The sequence below is a fragment of the Chiloscyllium plagiosum genome, chromosome 19, assembly GCF_004010195.1.
Source record: "Chiloscyllium plagiosum isolate BGI_BamShark_2017 chromosome 19, ASM401019v2, whole genome shotgun sequence".
Taxonomy (NCBI): domain Eukaryota; kingdom Metazoa; phylum Chordata; class Chondrichthyes; order Orectolobiformes; family Hemiscylliidae; genus Chiloscyllium; species Chiloscyllium plagiosum.
In genome coordinates this window covers 8,158,893-8,172,219 of record NC_057728.1, presented here as the reverse complement: position 1 = coordinate 8,172,219, position 13,327 = coordinate 8,158,893, and the positions used below count along the sequence as shown (strand labels likewise).

Here is a 13,327-nt window from a genome sequence, read left to right as displayed (position 1 = left end):
TGCAGTGAGCAAAAAGCAAGACTGCTCACTGTTAATGCTGAAGTAAATATTGCTGAAAAATCCAGCAAAGTTTCTCATTGGAGTTTTATCTATATCGCTGCGTAGCAAAACTGCAACTTCAGGAAGCATTTTTTAATTGAACGGAGAAAAATGTGGTTATCAGGCTGCCCAGGCATCCAATCAAACCCAAGGATTCCCACAGACAGCCAAATTGGAAACAAAAAGCATGAAAATAAATTACTTTAAACAAAGAGCTTAGTGAGGATTGGGACAAAAATGTAGGGTGAAGGTAGAAGCTAAAATATTCTGAAAAATCTTCTTTGACAATCAATGAAGAAAAATAACTTAAAGCACTAATTAATTATTTAAAGCACTCCACAATTATTACATTATTTTTTTCAGAATTACATCTATTGTTCATCAACATTTACAACTCATGTTGCATTAAAACTCCTGATTGGGTGAGATATAATTTTTAAGAGTTTCTTACAATGAGGTGCTCAGAGAATTTAGAATTTCCATGGATTGCAGTGGACGCTGGCTCTACAGGTGGTACCACAGTCCAGAATCACCACACTAATTCCTTAACTCAAGTCAATTTCAAAAATTCGGAGGTGGGCAAACAGTCAACAATAACAATTAGAATCAAATCTTACTTCAATTCACTTGAGCTCACAGCTCGCTTTGAGAATAAGAGAAATGATTTAACATGATATCAAACTACGCTCCATTATTAAACTCGTTTATCTTCACCTGATGAGCCCTGGCATTGAGACATGTCAGTATACTCACATTTGATTAGGAATCCTGCTCATATCAAATTGTTCCGATTAAATGGCCCTGTATCTTTTGTTTTTTTCTCTGTCCATACAGCAGTTGTTCAGAGACTCCCTAGTACTCTTATGAGTAAAATACACTACCTTGATTAAAATGAGAGTCTTAAGATACTATGCAGTGCTATTTTCATTACAAATCCATGTCATCGTAGTTTCTGGAGTGAGCCAATTAATCTTCAGTGCCTTGGAAGTAGGTTACAACTTCTCATTAACTAGCTTTAGTACACAACATGACTATTTCCAGTTTTTGTTAATTCTGAAACAGAATTCATTCCCGAAGCCTTACCCTGAAGAGAAAATTAAATCAGGGACCAAGAACCGTGACATGATATCATTAAACTTGATTTTTAAGCATGACAATCTGTTACTATGTCCTTCAAACAGCGGAGCAAGTAGCATGAGGATTTCACTGCCTAGACATATCACTTCACAGGTTTACTGGATCCATCAATAGTCACTGATAAATCCACATGGAATATAATTGATGTACTGTCAAGACAAACACTAAATAATTCCTTCCTTCAGTTCCACTGACATCACAGTTTACTTAAGAATAGCAAGGTGACTACCTTGCAGATAACAATTCAAACTTGGTAACATACTTGGCTAACTCTCGCCAGGCATCACCCCAAATTCTTACAGTGAGTTCTGTTGACTGTTTTGGCTTAACTGCCTGCACCTCATGACAAAACAATTTGTGAATACTACCACCACAGAACATGAAATATTCGGGCAAAACAGAAATACCTTCCTTCATATAACATGTTTCATAAACTAGGAAAGTCTCCAAGCAGTTTCTCAAGTACCTTCAGAGAGGTGGTGTTCTGGGCACAGTCAAGATTTATCCCATTGAAGTGGAAACACCAGGCAAACAAAATCCAGAACACCCTGGATGGCAAAAGAAATAGGCATTAAAATGTTGCTTATGACAGATGTCCGTGAGAGTACAGTACAGAGCCTGGTCGAATATCACAGGTATAGAAGGGAAGTGAAAAATCAAATGCAGAAAGAACCATCAGTGCAATGAAAGAGCAATGAACATAAAAGGAAACCAACAGTTTTCTATCAGAACTTGAAGGGTAAAAGGGTGGTTAAATGAGGCATAGGACTAATTAGGAACAAAAGTGGGGATGTATACATGAAGAGGACATCTGTCTTTACCAAGGAAGAGGATACACTCCAGGCCATGGTGAAAGAGGAGATAGTTCAGAAATTAATAAAGAAAGATTACTGGTCACGCATTGTAGTACCAATCACTGGCGGCTTGTGGTTGAGATAAAGACATCAACCCTCCTTTCAATACTGAATCTGAAGGCTGATTAAACAGCATTCATGGAGGATAAATCTCTAATGTGTCAAGACAAGGAGAGGCACTTATCTTAGCAACAAAATGTAATTTATTACATGATAGCAATCCATACAAGCCAACTGCCTTGCTTCCATCATTACAAAAACCATCAGGAAGCAGAGGTGACATGGCTGTCGCCATTAGGACCTCCTGCTAGACTGCCCCTTCCCCAGCCAAAGACTGGATGCTGCCATTAGACTGGGTGCAAATTAACATTGCTTCAGCATTAATTCTTTAACAATCACAATCCTATACAGAAGACTCCCCCCCCCCCACTTCCTCAGTACTACCTGCCTGTCCACCACCACCACCCAAGCATTTTCACCATAGATAACATTTATCCATTCAGGTGTAGAATTATTTTTATATTTACCACTAATCCCATCAACCCTGAAGTTCTAACTTCACAAACTGAGTTCTTCCACAATGTGTTCTCTTTGGACTGGGAAGGTTGGTCGGCTATTCACCTTGATTCTGCTTTTGTACATCATTTCTTTTCAACTCTTGGACGCTCCTTGTGAAGGATGCTCATGTCTGTTAAAGCTGGTAGCTGGTCAATGACCTTGTCTTTAATCTCCTGAATTCCCTCAGTGGAGGAACTCTTCCTTTATAACTCAGGTCACTGTCCCATTAGATCACCTGAAATTCTTTCAATCTTGTGAATATCAGTCATGGAATATGGCTGTTCTGTTGAAACAAGCAGTTTTTTTTCTTTGTCATATCCTAGATTTTCAGACCTTTCAGTTTCTTCTTTCTCACCATGTCCTGAATTGGTCTGGCTTTGAGGAAGTCACATGCAGCTCATCTCCATTATTGTCAAGGACATTTTTAAACTCAATCTGCTGTGGTATATTAGTTTGCTATTTCAACTTGATGGTCAAGTTGGATGTCTTAATTTGCCTTCTGTGGGTGTCTTGCTGGTGAAGTAGGCATTTTTACATCCTCAATCGTGATGCTAGTGGATTGCTGTTTGTATTCTATTATGCTTGATATGGATACTGATAATTCTTCTTTGGTAAATGAAGAGTGAACCGGAGTGTGTGGTGGAGGAAGGTTCCATTGAATCAGTCCAGAGGAAATTAGATGTTATGTGAAATGGAAGAATGTGAGGGGAGAAGGCAGGGCAGTGGTATGATGTGAATTATTCATGTGGAGAACCAGGGCTGATGGGACGAGTGGTCTCCTGGTTATAAACAATTCAATTATTGTGTGAAGTACTCCTGAAGTAAAGTTACAATTTTAATTTAGGAACTGCAGAAGCCAATTTGGATAAAGTAAGACCCCACAGACAGCAATGTAAGAAAGACCAGTTATTCTGTTTGGATGCTGTTTGTTAATAAATAAATATTTATTGGCCAAGAACCCATGTAAAACTCCCTTGCTTAGATTCAAATAGTGTTGCTGATCCTACATACACCCAGAACAGACAGGGCTTTTATTTGACCTCTCTTTTCAAAAGTGGCACCACCAGCAGTATAATGTGCACATGCACACACTCATACACCCACACAAACACACTTCCTCTCACACACAAACAGAGGGACACATACTCACACAGACTCTCACAAACACACACACTCACAGGCAGGCACCTTATTATTCAACAAAGTGCAGATGAATTCTCCTCGATATCCTGGCTAATATTTATCACCATGCAACTAACTTCACTGAAACAAAGTTGCAACATTTTTACCATGTGACTGTTTATGGGATCTTGCTGTGCAGAAATGGGTTGCCACTTTTCCTACAAGACAAAAGAGTGACAATACTTCAAATTATTTCACTTGCAGTAGCGTGCTTTGAGATGTCCTGAGGCTGTGCAAGTTGCTTTCTGACGTCAAGTCTCGTTACATCTGGAGAATCCTCATGATATCAATGGCTGAGAGGCCGGAGAGATTAAGTGAACCAGAAATGCAAACTCCTGAAGTAACGCAGCAAACCTCACAGGAACTACATCAATACCCCTCAACTGAAGATATTGCATAGATTTGCCATACAGGTAACTGCCAAAGATATATGTCCACTCACTAAAGCACCATCAATGGAAAACATTTATATTGTAAATGATGGCAAATAATATGATTCAATTTCCAAAGGAAAGTTGTTGGAGCCCTGAGAACCTGTCTCGCTGAGCTGCGTCTGACAGAGGCCATGTCTACAACTGGCTTTGCATGGTTTGCTCACAGTTTCTAAACTGGATATCCGAATAAGAAAAGGCAAAATGTCTGATCCAGATTGACTTGGAAATTCCTAAAGTCAGCTTGACCCATTTGGTTATGCTCAAAAACTTCTACATATGAAAAGGTAAAAGGATACTGGAAGAGAGGTAACTTTCTTTGCACAATAAGTGTCTCTGCAGCTGAGAAACATTGCAGTTTGCATCGCCTGAAGGGAGCTAGGGCCAGAGAGTGTTCGCTTTCTGAGCTGTCCCCAGTAGACTAATCTCCTCACATCTTTTATAATCATTCTATTCTATTAAATCTCAATTGTCTCTAACACTATATTCTGCATTCTATTCTATTACCCTGAAGTAATAATGATTTGTTTGGATTGCATGCACAACAATACTTTTCACTGTATCTCAGTAAATGCAACAATAATAAATCTAAACCCATCAAAGGCTTGAGGCATGGGATTTTCCTTGCTTTTTATCTTTGTATTCGTAAAATGTAAGGAGTGCGTCACCCCAGTGGAGTGGGAGGGGACACAGAGGAAGAGATATTACAATGTTCACTGAGGGGAAGCAGATTAATAACAGCATGACAGATAATCCCCTTCCTTCCCTCCCTTCTCATTCTTTTCAGCCACCCTCCCACTCTGACTTCCCCCCCCTCCCCTCCCACTGTCTATTTTACTCATAGAACCAATGCCATTGAACTTTTCTCCCAAGCGTTTCAAAGCTGATGTACTCCATGCTTCTGTGCTGTTTTCTATACTGAGGCTCATCACAATGAAACTGATTCTTTCCCTGATTAAGACGACTTTGCAATTCCTTGCCTGATCTTCAAGGTACATTTTCTCTGCAATACTGAAGAAATTTGCTTTGTGCCAAAGTTTCAGTGGCATAAATACAGCCAGCATCAAGAAGCAGGGCTTGGTCTGACGTGTATTAGATATCCTGGAGAGCAAGTTTCAGGATGCTTCATTTTAGAGTTAACTCGAAAAGTTCTGTGCAACAGCAAAACCATGGTGCATTAACTCTAACATTGAAATGTTCCATTCATCTCTTTCTAAAACATACAGAATTACAGAACACAAGCTACATGACATATTGTCAATACTCTTCTGCTCTACTCAATCTGGATCTTAACCACGCATCCAGGTTTCTCTCCATTTAAGAAAAAATATGAAAGAGAGCAGACAGTAAATGAAAGAGTCATGGAGATGTACAGCGGGGAAAGAGACCCTTCAGTCCAAATCGTCCATGCCGATCAGACATCCGAACCCAATCTAGTCCCATTTGACAGCACTTGGCCCATATCCCTCTAAACCCTTTCTATTCATATACCCAACCAGATGCCTTTTAAATGCGACAATTGTATCAGCCTCTGCCACTTTCTCTGGCAGCTCAATCTGTACATGCACCATCTTCTGCGTGAAAAAGTTGCCCCGTAGGTCTCTTTTATATCTTTCCCCTCTCATCCTATGCCCTCTAGTTCTGAACTCTCCCAACATGGGGAAAAGACTCTGTTCATTTATCCTATCCATGCTCCTCATTATTTTGTAAACCTTTATAAGATCACCCTCAGTCTCCAACACTCCAGGGAAAACAACCCCAGCCTATTCAGCCTCTCCCCATACCTCAAATGTTCCAAACCTGGCAGCATCCTTGCAAATCTTTTCTGAACCCTTTCAGGTTTCACAACATCCTTCCAATAGCAAGGAGACCAGAATTGCATGTAATATTCCAACAGTGGCCTAACCAATTTCCTGTCCAGCCGCAACATGACCTCCCAACTCGTGTACTCAATACTCTGACCAATAAAAGAAAGCATACCAAACACCTTCTTCACTATCCTATCTACCTGCAACTCCACGTTCAAGGAGCTATGAGCCTGCACTCCAAGGTCTCTTTGTTCAGCAACACTTCCTAGGACCTTACCATTAAGTGTATATGTCCTGCTCTGATTTCCTTTACCAAAATGCAACACCTCACATTTATCTAAATTAAACTCCGTCTGCCACTCCTCAGCCCATTGGCCCATCTGATCAAGATCCCATTGTAATCCGAGCTAACCTTCTTCGCTGTCCACTACACCTCCAATTTTGGTGTCATCTGCAAACTTACTAACTGCACCGCCTATGTTCACATCCAAATTATTTATATAAATAATGAAAAGTGGTGGACCCAGCACCGATCCTTGTGGCACTCCACTAGTCACAGGCCTCCAGTCTGGAAAGCAACCCTCCACCATCCTCTGTCTTCTACCTATGAGCCAGTTCTGTATCCAAATGGCTAGTTCTCCCTGTATTCCATGAGATCTAACCTTGCTAACCAGTATCCCATGGGGAACCTTGTTGAACGCTTTACTGAAGTCCACTCAGATCATATCCACCACTCTGCCCTCATCAATCCTCTTTGTTACTTCTTCAAACAACTCAAACAAGTTGAAAATATCTGAATAAAGCTTTCGAACAGCAATGATGTCATTCATCCCACTGATACCAGATGCACATGATAATTCACTAAATAGTTAAGACTTGATTTATATTACACCTGAAAGAAATACTGCAGAAATCTTGAGGCTAATGAACTAGTTTGAAAGACAATGATCTGTTATGTAAGCTATAACAGACTCATCTCATTCATTGTGTTATCTTACTGCAGGAGAGTTGTTTTATTTTTTGATGGTTAGTGAACATTCGATAGTTCATGCAGACTGCGTAATGATTGCAAGAACAAAGGGAGAACAGAATGAATTCACCCTTGTAGCAATTTTCTCACAAATGTGATTAACAAATAATCATTTAAATTATGAGACATTCAGAATGCACAAAATGAGTAAATTGCTTTCCCCCCAAGCAAGCTGTGATAATACGTCAGACTACATCCACAAATGTCAATCACGAGCCAAAAAGCTTGAACAGTAATCTATTTTATTACAGCTCAGAGTCTGTATATTCCATGTATATGTTTGGTTATTCAAACTGGATTCTGTAAAAAAAAAATTGGTTTTTCTGCAACTGTAAGATGATTCTCCATTTAGATGCATCCATAAGACTATTGAAAGGTTTGTTTGCAACTGCTGTGGATTGTTACAATGAAAGCCAGTGTTCAAACAGCACAAAGCAACAGATTGTCCAATATGCCAGTAAGTGGGGATAGAAATCATTGCAGACTTCTCTCACAGAGAAACATTTTCTTGGTACTGGAATTTCAGTTAAGTAAAGCAGAAACTGGCCCAATCATGTAACTGCACAACCTGAAGACTTCCCACACTATAACAGCAAGTCCGAGGTTTGGGTCCCACTCTCGGATTTCAGCACAAAAATCGAGGCTGACTGTTGCCAGCACTCTCAGAAATATTGTTTTTCAGAGGAGATGTTAAACCAAGGTTATAGAGTCACAGAGATGTATAGCACAGAAACAGGCTCTTTGGTCCAACTCGTCCATGCCAACTAGATATTTGACTCTATTGTAATTCAGCTTTGTTGACCACTGTTTTGGTGTCATCTGCAAAGTTACTAACTATATCACCTATGTTCATATCCAAATGGTGTGGCATGGAAGACATTTCTACCTGTTGGGTAGCTCAGGAATGTTATACAGCAGTAGTCATACTGCATAGAAACAGACCTTGCGGTCCAATTCATCCGTGCCAACGAGATTTATCGAGTTCCATTTGCCAGCATTTGGCCCATGTCCCTCTGAATTCTTCCTATTCATGCACTAATCCAGATGCCTTTTAAATGTTGTAATTGTACCAGCCTCCACCACTTTCTCTGGCAGCTCATTCCATACACGCACCGCCCTCAGTGTGAAAGAATTGCCCCTTAGGTCCATTTTATATCTTTTCCCTCTCACCTTAAACGTATGCTCTCTAGTTCTGGACTCCCCCACCTTGTCTATTTACTCTAACCATGCCCCTAATAATTTTATAAACCTCTAGAACAATGTGCATCCCTCCACTCCAACCTCAAACTCACCACCAAACCCCAGACAATTGGGGGGGTAAGGGCGGCGTAGTCGTGTGGTGCACCGACCTCTACACCACTGAAGTCAGGCGCCAACTCACAGACACCTCCTCCTACAGTCCCCTTGATCACAACCTCACCTCCCAGCACCAAACCATCATCTCCCAGACCACCCACAACCTCATCACCTCTGGGAATGTCCCATCCACAGCCTTCAACCTCATTGTCCGTGAACCCCCACACAGCCCAATTCTACCTCATACCGAAGATTCACAAACCAGACTGCCCCGGTCGACTCATTATCTCAGCCTGCATCTATCCCACTGAACTCAGCTCTTCCTATCTTGACACCATCCTGTCCTCCGTAGTCCAGGAACTCCCCACCTATGTTCGTGACACCACTCACACCTTTCACCTCCTCCAAGATTTGTTTCCCCGGCCCCCAACACCTCATCTTCACCATGGACATCCAGTCCCTGTACACATCGATCCGCCACAACAAAGGTCTCCAAGTCCTCCGTTTCTTCCTCTCACGCTGACCCAACCAATACCCTTCCAGCGACACTCTCATCCGCCTGGCTGAACTGGTCCTCACCCTTAACAACTTCTCCTTCAAATCCTCCCACTTCCTCCAAACCAAAGGGGTAGTCATGGGCACCCGCATGGGACCCAGCAATGCCTGTCTCTTTGTCGGGGACGTGAAACAGTCCATCTTCCGCAGCTACACCGGCACACCCACCACCTGTTCCTCTACTATATCGATGACTGTATAGGCGCTACCTCGTGCTCCCACAAGGAGGTTGAACAGTTTATCAACTTTACCAACACCTTCCACCCTGACCTCAAATTCACCTGGACCATCTTGGGCACCTCCCTCCCCTTCCTGGACCTCTCCATCACCGTCTTTGGCAACTGACTAAACCATACAGACATCTACTACAAGCCCACCGACTCCCACAGCTACCTGGGTTACACCTCCTCCCACCCTACCTCCTGAAAAATGCCATCACTTATTCTCAATTCCTCTGCCTCCGCCGTATCTGTTCCCAGGGTGACCAATTCCACCTCAAAGGCCCAGATCACCTGCTTCTTCCAAGATCGCAACTTCCCTTCCCACATGGTTGACGACGCCCTCCAACGCATCTCCTCCACTTCATGCACCAACACCCTTGAATCCCACCCCTCCCAATGCAGCAAGGATAGAATTCCCCCGCCCTGGTCCTCACCTTCCACCCACCAACTTCTGCATACATCGCATCATCCTCCGCCACTTCTGTCACCTCCAGACGGACCTCACCACCAAAGATATATTTCCCTCCCCACCCCTATTAGCATTCTGGAGAGGCCATTCCCTCCACAACTCCCTCGTCAGGTCCATGCCCCCCACCAACCCATAACCCGCTCCCAGCACCTTTCCCTGCCACCGGAGGAAGTGCAAAACTTGCGCCCACACCACTCCCCTCACCTCCGTCCAAGGCCCCAAGGGATCCTTCCACATCCATCAGAGATTGGTCTGTACCTCTACGCATGTCATCTATTGCATCCTTTGCACCTGGTGTGGTCTCCTGTATATTGGGAAGACAGGACGCCTTCTTGCGGGCCGTTTCAGAGAACATCTCTGGGACACCCACACCCAACAACCCTACCACCCCGCGGCTGAACACTTCAACTCCCTCTCCAACTCCGTCAAGGACATGCACGTCTTAGGCCTCCTCCACCACCAAACCATTACCACATGACACCTGGAAGAAGAAGGCCTCATATTCTGCCTTGGGACCCCACAACCACATGGGATCAATGTGGATTTCAACACCTTCCTTATTTCCCCTCCCCCCACATTATCCCAGTTCCAAGACTCCAACTTGGCACTGCCCTCCTGACCTGTCCATCACTCCCCCCTCAGACCGATCACATTCTCCCTCACCTTCGTCCACCTTTTTCTTTCTCAGCTACTTTCCCCCAGCCCCACCACCCTCCCATTAATCTCTCAGACCCAGCCCATAAGCCTCATTCCTAATGAAGGGCTTATGCCCAAAATGTCGATTCTCCTGCTCCTCGGATACTGTCTGACCTGCTGTGCTTTCGCAGCACACACTCTCTACTCTAGTCTCCAGCACCTGCAGTCCTCATTTTCTGCTAAACCTCTATAAGGTCAACTTTTAGCCTTCAACACTCCGGGGAAAATAGCTCCAGCCTATTCAACCTCTCCCTATAGTTCAAACCCCCCCAACCCTGGCAACGTCCTTGCAAATCTTTTCTGAACCCTTTCAAGTTTCATAACATCCTTCTATCAGAGAGACCAGAATTGCATGCAGTATTCCAATAGTGGCCTAACCAATGTCCTGTACAGCCACAACATGACTTCCCAACTCCTGTACTCAATACATTGACCGATAAGAGTAAGAGGACCAAATGCCTTCTTCACAATCCTGTCTACTACTTGCAATTTACTATGAATTTGCACTCCAAGGTCCTGTCTGCCTGCTCAGGTGAATGAAAACAATCCCATGTCACGAATTTCAAAGAGGAGCAGAGATGGTCTCTATGGTTCACTATAAAATATTCATTCCTCTATGAACATCAAACACAAATTATTTGGTCATTACACTGCTACATATGGGTGCTTGCTAACTCAATATTGGCTGCTACCTTTCATATATTAGAATGGTAACAACATTTCAAAAAGGATTTCATTGACTGTGAAATACCTTGAAATGTCTAGTAATCATGAAAAATGCCATAAGAATACAAGCTTTTGCTTTTTCATTGACTTTGGAGTATTCAGAGCATATGAAAAGTGCTTTAAATGCAAACTGAATTCTTTCCTATCTTTGCAACTGCTACCAATGGCACCGAAAAGGTATGAGATTAATGAAACAAAAAGCATACTGAATGGCTAACATTGATAGTTTAAAGACCCAGTAAATTGTTGTGAATGGGAACTTCCACTTATCATCGCCAGGAACTTGTGGGCCCATCTGTAACAGTGGAGGGAAGAATGTTGTCTAACTGCAACATCTTGTGGTCCATAGGGAACAAAATACTGGTCCGTGACCATTCAAAGAGACACATCTATGAAATTCAAATGCTATGTTTTAGATAAGAATTGCAAGTATGTATTGTAAATCAAAACCATCACTATTAGATTAGATTCCCTACAGTGTGGAAACAGGCCCTTCGGCCCAACAAATCTACACCAACCCACCCAGATCCGTTCCCCTACATTTACACCTAACACTACAGGCAATTTAGCATGGCCAATTCACCTAACCTGCACATCTTTGGACTGTGGGAGGAAACCGGAGCGCTCGGAGGAAACCCACGCAGATACGGGGAGAATGTGCAAACTCCACACAGACAGTTGCCCGAGGCAGGAATTGAACCTGGGTCTCTGGCACTGTGAGACAGCAATGCTAATCACTGAGCCACCGTGCCACCCATTTTATTAATGGAGGAGAAAACCACCATCCTTGTAACTAGCAGACTGTGTCCAGCAGTAGGTACATTCAGAAAGTCAGCATCAGCATAGATTCATCTGAACATACTATTAGAAGAAGTAGGCCATTCAGCCCTTCTAGTCCGGTCTGCCATTCAATAACAATACGGCTGATCTCTTCCTGTTCTGAATTCCATGTTCCCATCTACTTCCATGTCAAATACCCGAGAAAAATAGATGAATTTAAAGTTGACAGAAATGCAATGTAGACTGTCTTCTTCTAGAATGAGGATGCAACAGTTCCAAGACCTAGAGGCTGCAGTTTTGTGGACAATTTCTTCCCAGATTTGAACAGAAACAGAGCTCAATGGCCAAAGACTGCAATGTTTCAGTGTAAAAAGCAGGGAGGATGTCTAATCCTAATCTGCTGAGGTACCACCCAACTAAGACAGTGAACAGTGGACTTCATAACGTAGCAAAAGCAGAATTGTCCTGGTACTTTTCCCTCTCCACACACATTGCCCCATTCCTTCAGTGTAACTCACAGCTTTCATCCACATTTTCTGTGATTTCCATTCCGGTTAAGACAATCACCAATTTCCTTCCCATGTTGGAGAAGTTTGATGGGCCTCCCATCAGCTGGGAGTCCCCACAAGACCATCAGTTCCCCATTCTGTATCTTGCACCTCCACTCGGAACAGTTCAGTGCAGGAACTGAAACCTCGACTCAATAGTTTTAAAAAGGACAAATTGTGGAGAACAAACTCAAGTTTCCTTGAACGGAGACAAGTGACGGCAAATCAAAGTTATCAGCAGCACGATCATCTAACAAAAATCAATATCAAGTGGAAAATTTGCCCAATGCCTGAGAGAATATAATGGATGCAAATCAATATTTATAGCACAACATCGTTCATTTGGAGGCTGATATTACTTTGCGGAAATTGTGTTCTAATTTGGCTTACACCGATCTAAAGATATAAAAGGAAACTATTGATTATGGACGTGAGCCAAAAATGGAATACATTTCTGGAACACTTCATATGAATACTCTCTAGCAGTGCAGTGCCAGGCACCCTTAGCAGGACTGTGTCAGTCTGTCATTAGCAGTGCTATGCCATGCCAGGATCCCATCAGCTGCACCATGCTAGGTTACCACCAGTAGTGAGGTGCCCGACTCTTTCTGGCAGGTCAGTGCCAAGCTGTGTAGGAATCGCCAGACACATCCTGGTCCTGGTGGCACCCAGAAGCCATTCTGGGAACAGCTATGAATGACTTGCTGATGTTGGGCTCCATATTGAGTTGCCTGCGGACAGTAACTCTCACAGATTACATGAGGCAGCACGGTGTTGATGGTGCCTCTGGGATTGCACCCGAGGGAAATGAAAAGTTCTCGGAGAAAACCCAGGCTGATTTTTCACTATAACTCTTCACTAATTTATGCAGTATCCACAGACCGAACAGAAATCTCTCAAGTGCAGTCAAAAACAAACAATGAAGTGATGGCTTACTGAGAGAAATTACTTATATTAACTCAATAGTTTCTTTGTTACAATTCAACAGTGAAGAATC

General features: G+C 42.9%; 1 protein-coding gene across 1 annotated transcript in view; it reads right to left on the bottom strand.

The window, feature by feature from the left end:
* cntn1b (contactin 1b) overlaps positions 1–13,327 on the bottom strand; it is a 746,084-nt gene that overhangs the window by 564,869 nt on the left and 167,888 nt on the right. Inside the window, exon 4 of the mRNA XM_043709043.1 lies at positions 1,643–1,724. The gene's annotated coding sequence lies outside the window, so the exon portion shown is untranslated. The remainder of the gene's footprint in view (positions 1–1,642; positions 1,725–13,327) is intronic.